This window comes from Fukomys damarensis, unplaced genomic scaffold (assembly GCF_012274545.1).
Source record: "Fukomys damarensis isolate Sample0158 unplaced genomic scaffold, DMR_v1.0_HiC HiC_scaffold_17, whole genome shotgun sequence".
Taxonomy (NCBI): Eukaryota; Metazoa; Chordata; class Mammalia; order Rodentia; family Bathyergidae; genus Fukomys; species Fukomys damarensis.
In genome coordinates this window covers 59,585,472-59,606,685 of record NW_022900929.1, presented here as the reverse complement: position 1 = coordinate 59,606,685, position 21,214 = coordinate 59,585,472, and the positions used below count along the sequence as shown (strand labels likewise).

The 21,214-nt window shown below is 34.3% G+C and overlaps 1 protein-coding gene across 7 annotated transcripts in view; it reads right to left on the bottom strand.

Annotated features, from left to right (window-relative positions):
• The window catches only part of Mipol1 (mirror-image polydactyly 1), a 301,689-nt gene extending 280,481 nt beyond the window's left edge, over window positions 1–21,208 (bottom strand). For 5 of the 7 annotated variants that reach the window (XM_010632659.1, XM_010632661.1, XM_033765142.1 and 2 more), the window contains exon 1: window positions 21,128–21,200. The gene's annotated coding sequence lies outside the window, so the exon portion shown is untranslated. Of the gene's footprint in view, window positions 1–21,127 lie in introns of all 7 variants that reach the window. The other 2 variants (XM_010632664.3, XM_010632658.3) reach the window with 2 other exon arrangements.
• Between the last annotated feature and the right edge of the window lie 6 nt (window positions 21,209–21,214).

The following is a 21,214-nucleotide window of genomic DNA, read 5'->3' as shown; positions in this document are numbered from 1 at the left end:
ATATATTCATTCTATCAAAATCAAACCAAGAGGACACAGAAAGACTGAACAGACCAATGACAAGTAAATAGATTGGATCAGTAATAAAATGTCCCCCAACAAAGACAAGTCCAGGATCAGATGGCTTCACTGCTAAATTTTACCAAACCCTGAAAGAAGAACTAAAACCAATTATTCTCCACAGAATGTAAAGGAAGAGAACTCTTCAAAACTCATTCTATGAGGTCAGCATTACTAATTCCTAAACCAGATAAACACACACACACACACACACACACACACACACACACACACACACACACAAGTACACCCAATGAATATAGATGCAAAAATTGTCAACAAAATACTAGCAAATCAAAGTCAACAGCACATCAAAAATGACACATCATGAGCAACTGGAATTTATCCAAGGAATTCAAGGATGGTTCAACTTAAGTAAATTAATAAACAGATCAAATTATTACACTGACTAAATGAATATTTCAATAGATAAGGGAAAACATTTGATAAAATTCAATATCTCTTCATGATGAAAAATCCTGAAATTTAGTATAGAAGGAACATAACTTAATACAATAAGGATTACAAATGACAAACCTATAATCAACATCATAATAAATAGGAAACGGCTGAAATCCTTTCCTTTATGATCAGAAATAATATAAAGATGTCCACCTTCACCACTCTTATTCAATATAGTATTGGAAGTCTTAGCCAGAGTGATAAGGCAAGAGAGAAAAATTAAGGGCATCCAAATAGAGAAGGGGAAAGGAGGAAGTCAAATTATCCCTGTTTGTAGATGACATGATTTTATATATAAAAATAAAACATTCCATCAAAAAGTGCTAGAACAAGTAAATAAATTCAAAAAGATCGCACGATACAAAAATCAACACTCAAAAGTCAGTAGCTCTTTTATATAATGATGATAAAATTTGGGGGGGAATATCAAGAAACTAATTCCATTCATAGTAGCTACACAATAAAGTAGGAATAAATGTAAGGAAGTGAATTATCTGGGCAATGAAAGTCATAAAACCCTGGTGAAAGAAATTGAAGATACATGCACACACACACAAAAAAAAAACCCAAAGATTAATATTAGTAGACTATCCACACTGGATATTTAGAATATCCAAAATTCCTAAAAAAAATGATAATGACATTCTTTACAGATATAGGGAAAAAAAACTCCTAAAGTTTATATATAACTACAAAAGATCTCAAATAGACAAAGCAATCTTGAACAAAAAGAACAAACTGAAGGATTCAGAGTACCTGATTTCAAGACACTACAAAGTCACAGTGCCAAAAATAAATAAATAAGACAATACTGGCATAAAAAAAGACACATAGTCCAATGGAAAGGAACAGTAGGCCAGAAATAAATTAACATATTTATAGTCACCTGATTTTAAACAAAAGCAGCAAAAACATACACTAGGGAAAGGAAAGTATCTTCAAGAAAATTTTCTGAGAATACTACATATCTATATGTAAAAAAAACACACACACACACAAAAAGTGGGCCCTTATTTCTCACTATATATAAAAATTGACTCAAAATTCATCAGATTTAAACAGAAGACACAAAATACTGAATCTACTAGAACAGTGGTGGTGGGCTTACAGTACTTGTTCCACAGCCAGCTGTTTGTTATCACTGAAAGCTCTAAAACGTTTGGCCATCACAGCACGAAAAACAAAGCAGGAAAAAAACACTTCAGGTTATTTTAGTCCAGGCAAAAATATGTTGGATATGATTCCCAAAGCACAAGCAATTAACAATGAGATTATATTAAACTAAAAATGAACATCATTATTTTGCATTACAAACATGCACTAATAACAAAAGTACAAAAAAGGTTAATTACTTAATTGTATAATTTGCTGTGAATTCTATTTATTAGTGAATAGGTAATGGTTTGGCATAGGAATCTTGCTTTGCTTGTACGCTGTATCTAAAACTGCTGATTTCTAATATGTAATAATATAAAGTTATAATAAATAGCTATAGGACAAAATTAGCAAAAATTAAAAGTTATCAATTAAAAGTCTTTATTCCACAGATTTTTAATTAGTACACCTTAGAGATAAATTTACTAATATGTAGACATGATCTAATCACATTCATCATAGAGAATTGTACCTGTACATAATACATCTTGATTATTTTTTCCTTAACCTCTTCCCCTCACTTTAACCCCTCTTACCCCACTTATTCACAAAAGCTTTGTTTCCATTTTTCCCTTCTATTTTTTCTTTTCCTTTCCTTCCTTTTCTCCTCCCTCTCCCTTGTTCTCCTTCCCATTTCAACATTTTCTTCCTATCTCACAATATCTGCTATACATTTTGGTTCTTATTTATCCTTTCGGTTTCTCACAGCAGTGAAACAATGTGATATTTAAACATGCTTGTCCAATTTAACTTAAAGAGTATGGTCTCAAGGTGCATCCATTTACCTAGAAATGTCTCAAATATATCCTTTGTGGCAGAGTAATACTCCTTTGTATAAAAAAACCATATCTTTACCTACTCATCTATCACAGATTGTGCTGCTATAAATATTAGTGTACATATATCACTGCAGTATGATGTTTTTAAAATTCTTTTGGGAGGACACCAAGCAGAATAGCTGGGTCAACTAAAACTCTAGTTTTAGTTTTCTGAGTAATCTCCACACTGATTTCCACAGTGGTTGCACCAATCTACACTTCTACCAACAGTGAAGAAGGTTCCTTTTACCCACAACCTTGTTATTGGTTGCTTTCTTGATAGCAGCCATTCTTTTTGTCCTGAGATAGAATCTCAGTGTTTTAATTTGCATCTCTGGAATGACCTGTGATGTTGAACATTTTTTTCATATATTTATTTGCTATTTGTATTTCTTTATCTGAGAAGTGTCTATTCATTTCAGATGCCCATTTTTGGATTGGGTCTTTAAATTTTGGGTTCTGGTTCGTTATTTACTTATTCTAGATATTAGTCCTTTGGGGAACAGCTGCCAAAATTTTTTTCTCACTGAGTTGACTTTACTCAGTTGTGGTTTCTTATGCTGTGAAAAATCTTTTAAATATGTTTTGATTCTTTGTAACGTTTCCTGTGTAAGTGGGGTTTTGTTCTTAAAATCTTTGCCCACACCTATGTCTTCCAGAGGCCTACCTATTCATCCTCTAGCAGATTTAGTGTTTGTTTTAATATTTAGATCTTTGATTCATTTTGATTTAGCTGAGTGTATGGTGAGAGGTACGGGTCTAGATTTAATCTTCAGAATTCCACTGATTACAGAGATGAGCGTTTAGAAGCTAGAGTTCTGGTTAAGATTAGAGCTGCCTTGGATTCCCTTATTAAGGAAGAACCAAATTACAGATCAGTTTAAACTTTTTGTTTGCCATAAACTTTTTGTTTGCCATTCATTATCTACTCTTTATCAGTATTTTCTTGACAATTATTTTCCAGTTATCTTTTTATAACTGTCTTACAAAATTTTCTGGTTTCATGTGAAAGAGAAACAGTAATATCAAAATGACAAGGATTTCAGCCATCCAACAAATAATCAGACTTTCTCTTCAAGATAGGTCAACTGCAACTATATATTTTTATAAGTATTTTAACATAATTTTACCATTCTACTTTCTTCTCCTCTACCAACAGATATTTTTACCTTCTTATATGTATGTATGGAGACATTTATTTACTTGCATGTGTATTTGTGCAGGGCCAAATTTACTTTTGTCCACCTTCCAAAAGAATATTGTCAGTTGAAGATTTCAAATCAAGCTTCCAAAATATTTCTACTTCTGCAGATCAAATAAATGATTTTTATTTAGTTCTGTTGATGAGCCTATAATCATACTGCTATACCATTCTGCTATGGCTAAAGGCCAAAGGTTAAAATTGCATGGCCTGTTTAAAACTGCCACTTTCTACTGTGATTAATATATTCTTTTCTTTAATTAAAATATTCTTAAGAGAAGGTATAAAATTTCTCTAGTGCACTGGATGTGTATACTACATCATCAGCTTAGTCTGTCAACTCCTAATAGAACCAATTAGATACCAGAAAGAAAGTGGCAACTTATAAGATAGCCAAGTAAATATGGAAATAAAAAAGGCTTTCCATACTGCAACCCTTCTCCCCAGGAAAGCATTAAGGCCCCTGGGAAAATAAATCTGTTGATGATTAAGTTATTAAATGATAGTGTCAAATTATCATTTCAAAGGAAACTTTTAATGATATATCTAAAATACCAACAGATTTGCTTACCTAGCCCTTCCAATTAAGCAGTCTTGTTCCCTCTTATTGGTGTGCTTGACTCATAATACTCATGGAATGTGTGAATTAATATCATTTTTATAGATAAAGCTATGAGAGGTTAATTGACCAGGTTATAAATCTCACCACTAATAAACAGTAAAGCTATTTACTCATTTGTTCAGCAAACATTTATTGTTCTAGATCCTAGATATAAAACCTAGACCTTCTAACTTCTAGACCAGTATTCTTTCCATAAAGGGGGTGGGGAGTAGAGGGATCTTCTACCTTTTAAAAACATAGATTTGCTCTGATAGGATCCTGGTGGGAAAGGAAAAAAGGAAGAATTCCTATTGGAAGGGAACACACTACTAAACTAAAGCCTTTTCCTTGCATATCTGAAGGAAAAAAAAATTCTGTGGTAGTTATACCTAAAGAGGCCAGCATACCTGGGCCAAATTTCTAAAGTTTTTTTGAAAAAGAAACTATTCAACAATAAATCACAAGGTCAGGCGCGGTGGCGCACATCTGTAACCCCAGCAATCGGGAGGCTGAGGCAGGAAGATCACTGTGAGTTCGAGACCAGCCTGGGCTACACAGTGAGTTCCAGAGCAGTCTGAACTACATAGTGAGACCCTGTCTTGAAAAAACAAACAAACAAACAAATAAAAACCAAAGCAAACCAAACAAAACCAATAAATCATAAAATCTAAAAAAAAAAACATTATATTTACTAAAAATCAAGACTGAAAAATTATGTAATTTGCTAGGCTGTATTTCTGGAATCCTTAATATAGTTTTATAGTCTTCTAAATACCTTACTTTATATAATTTATATTAAGATAATCTTTTGCATAGAACTTACAGAATTCCATTAACTTTCTGTCTTATTCACAGCCTCTTCACATCTGATTTTTTTTTGTTTTAGCTATCTACTTTTACTTGATGTTCCAAAATATTCACCTTTTTCATAAAAATGCTATTTATAATAACATTTCCATTAATTTTAATTTAATTAAATTATATGATTATGATCACAGACAACTGGTTTAAACAGATCTGGTACTAAACATAGCCAACGCTTGATAAGTATATAAACCAACTTAATTGGTAGAAACAGAAGTATCTAAAAGAGATTAATTTACTAGCCCAGGAATTAAGCATGCCATAGCAGTTAGTCAATATGTTTACACTAAAAAGAATATAATGAGAACCAGACCTGTCATGTAAAGGTACAAGATCCCAATGATGAATGTAACTGTACTGTACACCTAAAAAGTACCAATAAACTCAATGAGAGAAAAAGAAAAGAATGTAGAAACTCAATCATTTTGCAAATTGTTGAATGGAAGCCATTTAATATAATTTCAACCATACAGTGAAAAGTGTTTTACATGTTTTAGTACTTAAAGCACTCAGTAAAAGGATGCACAAATAGAAACTTAACAACTCTGCCAAATATTCAACTGTACACATTCCCCACAGAAGAATGGTAACATATTTATATAAAAATAATACAATTATATTTAATTATATTAATACATTGGCTTACTTAAATTTAATCTAAGGTTATCTCAGACACATGGCCTTGTCTGTTATGGGAATATCATAGAGAACAGCCCCATCTAGTGGAGAAATAGACTAACATTTTCAGAGCTTGTTTCAGTCCTTTTTTTTTTTTTCAGCTTTAATTGAGTTTATTGGTACATTTTAGGGATACAGTACAGTTACATTCATTGTTGGGATCTTGTACCTCCACATGACAAGTCTTGATTCTCATTTTTTCCCCTTGTCCCTGCCCTCCCTTCACCCCCTCCTCCCCTCCCCATCTACAAATACTTTATTTCCATCTTTTCATTATCTCACATTTTTTTCTTTTCCCTTATTACCCTTCCCCTACTCATCCCACCTTCCCCACACCTTTAGCTCCTTTCTTCCCTTTTCAAAATGTCAGTAATCTTATTAGAATCTTATGTATTACTGCAGTTTATTCACACCAGAGAAACTATTCGGTATTTACACATGTGTGACTTATTTATTTCACTTAGGAGTATATCTTCAATATGTATCCATTTTCCTATGAATGAATCTATTTTCTCATTCTTTATGGCTGAGTAATATTCCATTTTATAGAAAAACCACATCTTCTTTATCCAGTTTCCAACGGATGGGCAAATGGGCTGTTTCCAAGATTTAGCTATTACAAACTGTGCTGCTATAAACATGGGTGTGCATACTTCTCTGTGATATGATTCTTTTAGTTCTTCTGGAAAGATACCCAGCAGAGGGATGGCTGGGTCAAATGGAACCTCCAGTCCAAGCTCTCTGAGGTATCTCCATATTAATTTCCATAGTGGTTGCACCAGTCTGCACTCCCACCAACAATGGAGAAGGGTTCCTTTCTCCCCACATCCCTGCCAACATTTGTTATTGTGTGATTTCTTGATAGCAGCCGTTCTTTGTGGGGTGAGTCAGTCCTTTTTATTAATGTTGCAGTAAAAGTAACAAAATGGACTTTTACAAAGGCTACTTTTTAATTCATAGCATGTAATTACTCACATTTATCTTAATCAACATGCTAATCAGAATTTTTCATTTGATAGTGCTATTTCTGAACACTTGGGATTTTCTCAACATCTAACAAGTTTTCCCAGAGTAAAACAGTGCTGTTTAATTTTTCAAAGGCGAAACTCAGTAAAATAAAATACACAGAAGTTATGGCACAAAGACATACATATGGAGCAATATTCAACAAGCATATGCAATAATTCTCTTCAAAGTTCCTAAGGTCCTAACAACAGCAAGGGAAACACACAAAAACACCATGTTTCTAAATACTTTTAGGGACTTTTTTTCCATTAATAAACAACACAACTTTTGTATTTTAAAAGAAATTGATGAAAAAACTGTCATAACAGATTTAAAGACTTTTAATGACCACTTTAAAATTCACATTTATACTGACAAAAAATTGATTACATTTATCCTGTAAAATATTTTGAAATATATTTATACACTGTAGAATGACTAGATAGAGCCAAGTAAAATATTCATGAGACTCTCTTTATTTTCTGGTGAAACTTAAAATCTACTCAGCAATTTTCAAGAATGCAATACTTTGGCAACTACAGACAGCGACTATAGGTAACACATCTGTTGAATTTATTCCTAACTGAAAATTTTTATCCTTTGACCACATCTTCACATAAAATTGTGCCTCCCCAACCAGCACCTAGTAACCAGCATTCATTTCTTCTTGTTCCACATACTATAACTGAGATCATGGGGTATTTTTTTCTATTACACACACACATACACACACACATCAATGTCAAAACATATTAATATTGATTAACTAACTTCAAGTTACACTTCAGTATTTTTGAATCAAGATACAATGTATGTAAATTTGACTGAGTAAAAGGCCATTAAAATTTCAACTACCATATTGAATAGGAGTGGTGAGAGTGGATACCGCATTTTCATACAAATTTAGAGGGGATAGTTTCAGTTTTTCCCCATTTAATATGTTGGCTATGGGTGTGCTCTGTGTGGCTTTTATCATTTAAATTCCTTCTATATCTATTTTCATCATTTTTTATTGTAAGAGGGGATGTTAGATTGTGTCAAAGACTTTTTCTACATCTGTTATACGATTGTGTGACTTTTTTCCTTGATTCTGTTTATATGGTGTGTTACATTTATTGATTTACGTATGCTGAACCAACCTTGCAACCCTCAGACAAAGCCAACTTGGTTATGGTGTATGACCTTTTAAATGATTTGTTAAATTCTGAAATTCGGTGTGCAACTCTTACTGAATATTTTTGCATCTAAGTGATTCAAATATATTGGCATGTAGTTTTCTTTTTTGTTGTTGTTATCAGGTTTTAGCATCAAGGTAATGCTGGCTTAATGGAAAGTTTTAAAGCATTTCTTCCCTTTCATTTTCATGGTAAAGTTTCAGAACTAGCATTTGTTCTCATCTAAAATCTGGTAAAAACTCAGTGGTAAATCCATCCAATTCAGCGCTCTTATTTGTTGGTAGAGATTTTATTACTGCTTCAATTTCAGTGCCTGTTATTGGTCTTTTTAGTGTTTTTATATATTCTTCAATTTTGTTAAATGATGTTTCCAGGTTCTCCAATTTATTGAAATATAAGTTTTCAAGATAATTTATGATCCTCTGGATTTCCACAGTATCTGTTGTAATTTTTACCCTTTTCATTTCTAATTACCTTGATGTGACTCTTCTCTTTCTTCTGGTGAATTTAGCTAAGGGCAATTTTATTTATCTTTTCAAAGAACCAACTCTTTTACTCATCGATCCTTTGTATTATTTTTTAAGTCTCAATTTCATTGATTTACATTGTAACCTTTAAATTCTTTCCTTCTGCTAGTTTGGGCTTAGATTGTTTTTGTTTTTCTAGAAGTTTTGAGACACATCACCATGATATTCCGGGTTTTTCTGTTTTTCTAATATAGACACTCACCTCTAAACTATGTACTTCCCTCTTAAAACTGCTTTCATTGTATCCCACAGATTCTCATATATTGTATTTCTGGTATCATTTGATTCTAGGAATTTTTACATTGCTTCCTTGATTTCTTCTATGATGCATTGATAATTCAAATGTGTGTTTATGTATTTCTGTGGGTTGTTTTGTTTTTTGCTGTTGGTTTCTCATTTCACTCTTGTGATATGACAAGATGCAGAAGATTACATCAATTCTTTTGTATTTATTGAGACATGGTTTATGGCCTTGACTATGGTCTATTTACGAGAATGTTCCATGGGGAGCCAAGAATGTATTTGGGGAACCAATGATGTTGATGGATGAAACAACACTCTATAGATATCTTTTAAATCAATTTGTTCTACGGTATGACTTAATTCTGATATTTCTTTGCTGACTTGTGTCTGCTTGACATACCTACTGTATTTGTGAGAGTGGGATATTAAAATCAGCTAATATGACTGCATTGGAGTCAATCTGTCCTACTAAGTAGTTTTTATTTAATGAAGTTAGGTACAACAACATTTGGTGCATATATATTTACAATTGTTATCTCCTTTGTGAACTGTCCCCTTTACTACATGTAGTGACCTTTTTGTCTTTTCTGCTTTGAAGTTCTGCTTTGAAGTCAACTTCATTAGAAATCAGAATGGCTACTTCTGCTTTCTTTTGGGCTCCAGCTGCATGGAATATTGTTTTCTATCCTTTAACTTTCAAAGAATGAGTATGAGAGTGTGTGTGTGTGTGTGTGTGTGTGTGTGTGTGTGTGTGTGTGAATGAAGTGAGTTTCTTACGGGCAAAATTAAGCTGGATAGTTTTTTATCTTTTCTGCCAGCGTGAGGCTTTTCACTGATAAAATTTACATTGAGTGTTGTTATTGAAAGGTATTTATATATTCCTGTCATTACATGTTGCCTTGTTTTTCTTTTCTTTAATTGCTCTCGCAGTGAGATTAGGTCTTTCCTATGGACTTTAGTGTGATGTTGTGCTCAGCTCTGTTTAGGATTCTCTTGAGTATTTTTCTCTACTGCTGTTTTGATGGTCATGAATTTTTTAACTTCTCTTTATTATGGGAAGTCTTTATTACTCCATAAATTCTGAAGAATAATTCTGCAAGACAGTAATCTGGAAATTACTTTCAGCAGTTAAAAAGAATAAATTGGAGTCATTTATAAGAAAATGGTTGAAACTTGAGACCATCATAGTAAGTGAAATAAGTCAGAAAGAAATATCACATGATTTATCTCATATAAGAAATATACTAATATAAAACACAAATTAAACCATAAAATAATGGCAGATGTTTTAGAGTTGAGGAAACGACTAGGAGAAGGGGGAGTAGGATACAAAGCTGGAAAGAGGTGATTGAAAATTATTAAGATATGCTAAGTATATGTACAACCCCCCAAAAAATGAATGTAAAGCTTATGTGCTATAAATGTATACCAGTAAAAAAAATTGAGAATAAAATACACACCAAAAAGCTCACTAAAATCAATACATAACATGTTTCTTTGTGTTGCTGAGATAATTTCATTAATATTAATTAGTAGATTACACTGTGAAATTAATATAAGCTTTTAATACATTAATCTTTTAACAATGTTTATGAATTTAATGATGCACTCATTTGCATTTCTAGTGTCCATTAAGCACAATACCTAGCAGAAGAGTACAGTATGTATGTTTAAATAAACTATCCAATGCAAACATTTTCAACATAATTCATGGCTTATTTTCAAACATTAACATTTCCAACCTTCTAACTTTTCTTTATTGACCTGTGTGCTTTTTTTTAAATCAATTAGTTTTTAATATGCTTTTGAGTGTCTTGAGAGGCTAACTAAACACTGAAAAGTTTGAAGCAATGTATTTGTTTTGAAAAAGTGATTTTTATATTATTTTACACCCTTACTCTGACCTGAGGAGAGAGGGTGAGGATGGTGTCAGTGGTTGGAAGAAAAGGAATATACTTGTTAAAGTAAGACTCTTAGGCCAAAGTAAGCCAATACAAAGTTTTCTCCTATCCTCTGGGTCACTTCCAGATAATTAAAACTGGCTTATCAAATCTACTCAACAACCTAGGAAGAAGGTGCATTTTCTGTTTATAAGAACAAGAAACAAAACTATTTTCTGAGTTAATACTAGGTTGGAGTTTTTTCTCTAAGGAAGTTTTATTCAGCAATGTGGGAGGCTTCCAGTTCCTCTTAAGACAATAAACTACAGTTGTTGGCTCTCTCCCTCAACATAGGCACACAGAATAACTAGAATAGGAGTCAATGACTCAAGAAACCAATCAAAACCATCAAGAAATCCAAGTGCCAGCTGTCTTAAAATAGGATTCAGGGAAAAGAGAAATAAAGCCTTAGGCAAAGAGCAGATACTAGTGATGCTAAAAGAATGTTTGAAACAAACATTTGTGTGGCCCTTGTTGCCTTACAAAAATTCTTGTCTCGCCCATCATTACATAAGTCAGTAGCCACAATACAAGTGAAAAGTGCTGTAAATTAATGTTAAGGCAGGGCAAAAATGTTACTGGGTAATAAAGAGATGAGATCTAACCATCATTCACTCTTTTACTCTCTCCCCTTCCAAACTTTAAGACTGACTGGGTTATAACCATAGCAGTTCCTATCCCTGAACCAGGAAATTATGCTGCAGCCACAGCAGCATTAGCAGACAACACAAAGCAATTTCAGAATTCAACCTTAAAGGCATTACACGAGATCCTTTGTCCTTCTCTTTCCCTCCTTCAACAACTTTGAACAATGTGTTTGTTATAGTGGAATCTAGGTTGCAGATGGACTTTTGAGAAGTGACAGCATAACTTTATCAGTGGATTAATACACTGACGGCATTATTGGGAAGTGGAAACAGGAAGTGTGGCTTAGTTGAAGGGAGTGATCATGGGGATGGAACCTTCCAACTCTATATAACTCTATTGTTACCTGACACCTTTCACTCTAGTTTTTTTTACTCTCTCTGCTTCCTGGATGGCATGAGCAGCTTTCTACTACCACACTCTTCTCCTATAATGTCTCCACCTCCCCACAGACCTAAAAGCAATGGAGCTGGCAGAACATGGACTAAAATCTCCAAAACCATGAACTAAAATAAATCTTTGTCCTTTAAATTATCTCAGGGTATTTTGTCACAGTGACAAAGAGCTAACATAGCATATGGTTTACATCCAGTTGCCTCATGTGCTCACAGCAGGTCTACTGAAAGGTAACTGAATTGTGGTGGCACTATAGCTAAATGTCACATTAGGAAGTGGGGACTGGATGGAAGAGACAGGTCACTGGGAGCACGATCTGGAAGGGTGCATCTCCTTTCCTGGTTTCTCCCTTCCTTCTGCTTCCCAGCCACCATGAGATGAGGAGCTTTTCCTTCACCATGCCTCTCTGCCATCATCCTATGGACTAAAAAAATGAGGCAAAATAAACTTCTCCTTTAAACTGTGGGTAACATAAGTGTTCCAGCAATGACAAAGTGACTAAAACCCACAGTGATGATGACAACACAAGATGGAGGAATCTGTGATCTCTGCTATAATTTGGATATGCCACGAGAACAAGATACTTCTACACAACTTGTTAGTAATCATGTGATGAAACGTTTTAAAATGAGATCATAATTCTAAATGATTAATATATAATACATGGGCATTTAAAGATATATATGAGGTTTTAATTTAAAATAAGATAAAAATTGTGCTGGGGAATTTAGCTCACTGGTTTCACCATCTGCCTCACAAGCATAAGGTCCCAGGTTTAATCCCCAGTACGAAAAAAGAAAAAGACCAAAATTAATAACATGCATGCAAGAGAGACAACAGAAATTAAAAGACGCTGAAATCTTAAATTCAGACTTTACCAGTGAAGAAATAGAAATATTGACAGCACATTTTTGTACATGTACTTCCTAAGCTGCAGATCACTTACCCAAACGAATTAGAATAATTTTGCCCACTGTGCCAGCTCATGCCACTGAATAAAATGTTCTACTTTGGGATATCATAAGCTATAACACACAGTATCTAAAGCTACCATGCTGGCAGTAAGCTGTCTGACACAAATTAAGAAAGTGGCTTCAATTTACATTAATTTTAGAAGATAATAAAAGTATTAAAGTATTAATTAGTTTTAAGACATACTGCTTTAAAAAAGTTTGTCATACTTAGAAAAAAATTCATTGAAAGTAATTTAAGTGTTTAAATTTTGTTTAGGTTCATGCATATGGTTCAGACAATGCAAAAGAGCATTTCAACAATCATACAAATATCTGTAAGAAATTACCATTCAAATTCTATTCAAGAAAGTAATAATGCAAATTGTTTTCTAATAATGTGATGAATACTTATATCCTTATGCCTGTGCCTTAACATAAAATTACAGGATCTTAGGTCACACTTGATATTTTCTAAAATCAAAATATTATTTAAAATAAGCAAATAATAGATTGCACATAAAAATGGAAATATCCCACAAATTCTCCTTAACTATGTATTTCTTATGGTAATAGAGCACAGTAAAAAAGCACACAAATACTGATCAAAACAAAGCAGAACTAGCCATATCAGTAACAGAGTAAAACAAAGAATATTATCAAAACTAAAAAGTATATTATCAAAACTGAAGGGTATGATTCACTAATCAGACAAAGAAATCATAAATATGTAAGTACTTAAGAGTGGAGCATCAAATACTTAAGGTAAAAACTGACAAGAGGAGAAACAGACAAGTCCATGACCACAGGTGGAAACTTCACCACACCTCTCAGTGAACAGAAAAATAAGTATCCAGAAAATCAGTTAGGTTATGTAAGACTTAATTCTATCAGAAAGAAAGCCCAAACCTTAATGAGACTGCTATGAATCCTGAACTCAACCTTTGGGCTTCAGTGTTGATCTGTGCATTGTTTAGTTTTAATAAGAATCCTGATAAATCAGTTTATAGAGCATCTCCCATTCTAGCAATCACCCTGGCCTGACATCAGCAAGAATTCTATCTAGTGAGTTAACTAGAATCCTCCTTCTCTTGGTATTCTTTCCATCCACTGACTTCTACCTTGCTCCTTAGAAGTAAAGTCCTACTTATCCTTGTTTTATGCAGAATTGAGTGTGGCTCAATGTGGACTTTTTTTCCCCCCTGTTGCAATAGCTTCTGAATACTTAACTATTATTGCCCAGTTGGCTTTCTTTAATATTGACCAATTGACCTAACTGACATTTTTGAAAAATTTCACCAAACAGTGGCAGAACATGGGATCTCTTCAAGCGCACATGCACTACTTACCAAAATAAACCCTATTCTGGAACATCAAACAGACCTCAACACATAAGAACTAAAATCATAAAAAGTACGTCATATTACTGCAACAGAAATAAAACCATAATTAGTCATAAAACATATCTGGAAAATCTATGGGCAACTCTGAATTACCAATAGTTCAAACAGAAAGTCAAAAAGGAAATCATAAAATATTTGAACAAAATAAAAAGAGAAACAATACACCAAAATTTGTGGGATGCAGTTAGGTCAGTTCTATCTGTAATAGTAAATGCATTAGTGAGAAAAGAGAAAGGTCTTTCATCAACATTTTAGCTTCCACCTTAAAAAAAATTTTAGAGAAAAATCCAAATTAAGCAGAAGGAAGGAAATGATAACAAAAACCAGTGAAATTGAAAGTGTAAAAATCAACACACAGAATTAATGAAACCAAAAAGCTAGATCTTTGAAAAGATGCATGAAAATTAAACTTCTTGGCAAGTTACAAATAAAGAAGACAAGAATTACCAATATCAAGAGGGAAAGGGATGCCAAAAGATGCTACAGACATTTAAAAATAAGAAAATGTAAGTAGCCCCCTTATCTGAATAGGACATGTGCCAAGACTCCCAGTGGAACCCAAAACCACAGATAGCATTGAACCTCATATATGTTTTTTCCTATACAAATATACCCATGATAAACTTGAATGTAAAAATGAGCTACATTTAATCCCTGGCACCAAAACAGCACAGCAGGAGATTAACATTAATAATAACTGAAAATTAAAATGATATAGAATAAATTATTCAAAACTTACAAACTGTTGATTTCTGAACTTTTCTGTTTAATATTTCCTGACTCCAGTTAACCAAGAGAAACTGAAATTGTAGCTAGGGCAATGGGAGGCTAATTATGTTACAAATAACTTCAAAATAATCTATCATTACTAACTCAGTAAGAGACAGAAAACCAGAACAATTTTTCATCTATTAATCTATTAATCAATTAACAAATTGAATTCAACACTCTGAAAAACTTTCCAACAAAGAAAACTTTAGGCCAGAGATTATAAAACTTCTTAAATCACCTTTACTTCTTGGAAACCTCTTTTCTTAGAGGCTTCTCTCTAATCTGGACAGATTGTTCTCTGTGCTAGCAACAGAAATATCCCTCTTAGGATATTATTTCACTGTATTTCTGGGCTGTGTTTAGCACTTCCTATAATCCAGGTCTTATTTCACGTCTTTATTTTTCTAGCGCATAACTTTAAGAAACTTCTGAGACTTTCTACTTTAAAAAAGTCTTTGTTCTGCCTTCAGTGATTACTGAATAGACATGGGCTCCAGAGTTTAAGAGTCTTGTCTTTTAAAACTGAAATCATTGCAACACTGTCTTTTAGGAGCCAATATACTATCAAGAGGAAATCAGTATGGAAATTCCTCAAAAATCTAGATTAGATGTCCCATTTGATCCAGCTATTCCCCTTCTGGGATCCTCCTAAGAACATCATAACCAAAATGTATAATAGCTAATGTGAAATAGGAAGAAAAGGTCCAAAGGGAAAGGGAAATTTTGGGGGTGGGGAAAGGAAAGAAGGGAAAGAAAAAAATATGAGAAAAGAAGGAAAAAATGGAAACAAAGTTTTTGTAAATAGGGAGGGGTAGAGGGGTGGAGGGGTGGAGGGGTGAAAGAGAAGGGGAATGGGGGAAAAAACAAGAACCAAGATATATATTATGTACAGGTACAATTTCCCAATGATGAATGTGATCACAATGTATACCTAAAATATACCAATAAACTTCATTAAAAAAAAAATAAAAAGAATGCTGGCAGGCTGGGGATTTAGCTCAGTGGTTCCACTGCCTGCCTCAAGCACAAGGTCCTGAATTCAGCCCCCAGCAAGTTTGAGCCCAACCCTGGCAATTTAGCAGTACAAGTTTGCCAGACACAGTCTCAAGAGAAAAACAATTTTTTTAAAAGAAAAAGAAAAAGAAAGGACTTACGCAACGTATTTAGTTGTAGCCATAGGGGTAGTTTTCTCTCTCTTTCAGTCTCTCTTTCTCTCTGAAAATATTTAGGACTTTTTTTTTTCACAGATACATGAGCAGGCTTTTATTTTTTAACTGAACACTCTTAGGAAGAGAAAAAAAATACCGTACACTTGATTTTAATGAAACTTGTTTTGGTTAAGATGGTAGAATTCAGGGTATGTTTCACTGTCATCTTTCACTGTCATTTTTTTATTTGTCTACAATGAATAAAAGTTTATAATAACAGTAATCATTTTATGAAAACTATGTCATTTAAAAAATTAAAATGTCTCCAAAATGTCAAAACTTTACATGCACAAACATTAGTTTCTATAACGATTAAAAGAATGCTTAAATATATAAATAAATAAAAGAACGCTAAAATATAAAGGAAGAAGTCACCAAATTAACAAAAATTTTCAGACCAAAATCTCCCACTGGAATAAAAAAAAACCCTCCAGACAGTAACCATAGGCAGATTCATATATCAAAATGGAAAAAGGAAAAGATTAGAAAAGATTCAAGAAACATGACAATGAAAACAAAGAGCATCACTAGAGACAAAGGGGGTCACCCACAATGGAGAGAAAATTTTTGATTTATAGGAAACGTGATTGTCTTAGTTGCTATTCTCATTGCTGAGACAAAATATCCAACACCCATAATGACAGCTCACAGAGGTTTCGGTCCATAGTCATCTGGCTCCAAGGAAGAGTGGCACAGCAGAGGGGCACTACAGAGGAGACAATCATTGGCAAAGCAGGGCAGACAGAAGGCAGTAAGCAGCAAGCAACAGCAGCCAGCAGTTCTCTTTATGTCCCTTACATTCCATCCAATCTATCTTCCCTTAGGGCAGGTAACATTCACACTGAGAGCGAGGTATCTGTAATTCCAGCATTACATCTTTATTTCCAGCATCACACATCCTAGATCCAGCCACTTCCAAAAAGCCCCACCTATGACTGCATGAGGCTTGGGGGGACATCTAGATACAAGTGGTGAGAGACCAATCCTAAGGTTATATATTTTGAATGATACAACCTCAAAATAAATGCATAAAACACTGACAGAACTACAGTCTGAAACAGATTCCACAATTACAAAGGGAGATTTAAATTGTCAGTAATTATCATTGCAAGCACATACAGGTATATACATACATACACACATAAATCATTAAGGAAAGAGTTTAGTAAAAACATTAACAAACTTCACTAAATATATACAAATAAAACACTGCACCCACATGAAGAATCTCTTTCACATACATGCATACACACACACAGAACATTTTTTTAAAAATAACCATAATCAAAGCAAGTACTAACAATTTTCAGTGCTCTTTCAAATAAAAAATATTCTGATGGTAGTTACTTACTTGCTTTCCATTTACCTAATCAACTATATATGTTTTACTTTTTTTACATGTACTGTATTTCATAATAAAGGTTTTAAAAAGTTAATTGATTTATATAATTTATTTACATACTCATTTTTTTTCAGTTCAAGACTTTTTCCACAGCAGCAAAATCCTCAGGAAAAAAATATGAAGAGAGGAAGTTGTTATGCTTCAGTAAGAAATAATAATGCAAGATCCAGAAGTAAGGGTTCCAGTAAAATAAACCCTGTTGCCTATGAGTAGTTTTCAAAACATAAATCCAGGAAATTTTCAAGGTAATAGTTATACATAAATCAAATCATCATAATGCAGAACTGCAAAAAACAAAAGTATGCTAAAAGTTTTATATATCTCAAACAGTATAAAATCTAAAGTAAAAATACTTTCGATATTAACAACATCAGAACTAGAGGTCCTTTTGCCAATGGTAAAAAGAGGTTCTATGGTACATCTGGCCCATCAGTGATCCATTTTATGAAATACCAAACCAACTAACCTTTCAAAGTGACTGTTTTTGTTTGTTTGTTTGGTACCGGGAATTGAACTCGGGTCTTTGCGCTTACAAGGCAGGCCACCAAACCACTGAGCTAAATCCCCAGCCCTAAAAGTGACTGTTTTTTATGTTGCCAGCTTAGAGATAAAAACAAATACCTATCAGTTAAACTATGGAAAAAATAAACTTATTTTTAAAAAGATATTTATGGTTAGATGGTTAAAATACTAATATTTCAGGATATGAAACAACACATCCTCAAACATATTTAAAGTGACACAGGTCAGGAGTGGTGCACATGCCTGTATTTCAACTACTTGGGAAGACTACTTAGGCCTGAAAGTTGGTGCCTAGGCTGGACAACATAGAAAGAGGTTTCTTTTTTTTTTTTTTTTTTTTTTTTTTTTTTTTTTTTACCATGTAGTTGAGACTGACCCAGAACTCACTATGTAGCCCAGGCTGGTCTCGAACTCATGGTGATCTTCCTGCCTCAGCCTCCTGAGCACTGGGATTACAGGCATGCGCCACCACACCCGGCTGAGGCTGCTTCTTTAAGAAAGAGAGAACAGAGAAAACAAAAGAAAAAAAGAATAAAGTGATACAAACAGCTTGAAGCTATATTTTTTAAAACTTCATAACGAACTATTTCATTGATTTTTTTTTCTGAAATAAGAGCAATCTCTTAGTTTTCTACTGCTGCACATTATCTTACCATAATTTCTTTATAAGAAAAGCTTTAAGAACTGCAGCTCCTTGGTGGAAAAAAGTGGGCCTATCTTAAATCTGTGTTTGCTAACAATTAAGGACATCTAAAGCACTCACTTATCCATAGCAAAAAAAGTTGATGGAGATCACCTCCAAGCCTTTCAGTAGTATTGATAGATATCCATCCAAATATATACTAAGTTCATTTTTGTAATCCACCTAAAAATTGAAAGTGTTAACTAATATTCAAGAAAACTTTTTGGTGGTAGTACGTAAAAGGCAGGAGTCCAGAGTAAGAGGAGGTGGGCGTTTAAAGAGAGAGGAGCTCCATCCTGAGCAAGGGCATTACAGTTGAGATTCAGGGCCCAAGCCACTGACTACTGCTTCCTACATCATGAAAATGTTTTATCGGACATGAAAATTCAATCAAGTCATCTCAAGATAAACAGTTCATTAGACAATATCTCTCAAAGAACTGAAAAAGTACATTATACTTTTTACCTGTTTTGGTACATCCTGTGAATTAATAATGGTTTTCACATTTTTAAGGACTTGAAAGAGATGGTGAGAGGGAGTTAAAGAGGAAAGTCAAGAAGACTATGCAATAGACAGTTTTACACTTGTGAAGCATAAAAATAAACTGGTAGTTCTAGCTTTGCACAGTACTGTGCTAAATGAACCTCCACAAAATAAGGACTGCCTACATTTACTGTCTGCCCCCTACAGAAATAGAGGATATACAAAAGAAGCATCGAAGAGGTGTTCGATAACACTAGTCATTAAGGAAGTTAAGGGGAAACCCCAGCATAGTATCAGTCTAAACACACATGAGTGGCTAAAATGAAAGACATAACACAAAGTGTCACATGCATGTGCAGGAAACACAATTCTCATACACTACTAATGGAAGTGAAAGCTAACACAAGCAATTTGAAACTTTATGATAGTGTACACCATAAATATATATCTGCATAGCCTGTAACAGCCATTTCACTGGTAAAATATACCCAACAGAAATGTAGACATAAATTCACCAAAGTATTTATAAAATGGACACAGCAACCGCATTGGTAATATTTACAAATACTAAAGCTCCTGGCCAAATACTGGGTATAATAATGAGAAATAACAAATTACTGGTACATAACTGGTATAAATCTCTCATACAATATTGAGCTAAAGCCAGACATAGAGAAATGGATATGAGTTCTTCAATGTAAAGTCAGTAATAGGTAAAAGTCATTAATAATATCATAAGTTGAGGTAACCATTACCTTTTGGAAAGCCAGCACAAAGTGTGGTCTATGGGACACAGTGTTTTCAAGTGCTTTCTTGATCTACGTAATTGATCCATGCATACGCATACTTTGTGAAAATTCAATGAATTGTACCACCCATATGATTCAGGCACTTTATTGTATGTGTTATGCTTTTCAATTAACACGAGAAAGATTTTTATAAACCCTGTATCCTTGAAAGAAATTTGTGTACATCTCCCATTCGCTTTTGTGATAATGCTAGTATTCCTTCTCTCCAATGAGATAACTTAATTCCTACTACCTCTCACAGAAAAGTCAGCTTTACTTTAAGTTTATTTGTACTATACTATGCAATGATTATGTACTTGTCACTTTAGGATAGTTCCATCCGAGATCCTAAGGAGAAACTTTGCTAACCCAGTATCTTGTGGTAGTATGTTAAAGCTAGGGGAAAAAAATTCTTTGAAATATAGTTTTGCTTTGGTTACTACCACTGTTACTACTGCCACTGCAAATTCACTTGCATAAAATGCTCAAAGGAGCTTGTCAAAAAACCTGGTCCTAAAAGTTGTTTGTTTCTTCTTATCTTGTCTAATCTTGGGCAGCTATCTTGTGTTTGTCCAGCTCCTTCCATCTACAGAGTTTAAAGTACTCCTCAAACACTGTTGGGTGGTGTCACCTTCCAGAGAGATGTGGGCCTTGGGACGTGGTGATCCAAAGGAATTCTAACAGTATCTTTCTACAGCGTGGCTCGGTGCGCTTGCAGAAGAAACACTGCATTTTGCTCACACAAGTATGAGAACTGAAATACAAAACGATCAAGTGCCTCTCAAGGGCGCAAAGTCGATCAGAGCGTCAGCCAGAACTGGGCCCCCCTGTAATCCGCCGGGATTTAAGGAAAAAAACAAAAAAACCCCCTACACTTTTAAATAAATGTTCAGCTGTTGAACTCTTGTAATAGCAAACAGATGACGAGGCCAAACCCAGACCCAGAAAGAGCGGTGTGTCCCCTAAGGACCCCACGGCGCTGACCTTAGAGGGTGCCTGTCACCCATGGCCAAGCGGGGCCAGCCTTCGCTGGGGCAGATTCTGCGAGGGCCCCTCGGCTTCTCCAAGCGGACTGGACCGCAAATTCCAAGACTGGTTTCTGCCTACTCCTCTCCGCGGTCTCCCAAATCCCCCACTACCCTATTTACCTGGGACCCGCCTGGCACCACCCAGGGAGCAGACTCGGTGCGCCGGGCAGGAGTTTCTCAGGCCCCAGGCGCCGCCACCGCCTCAGC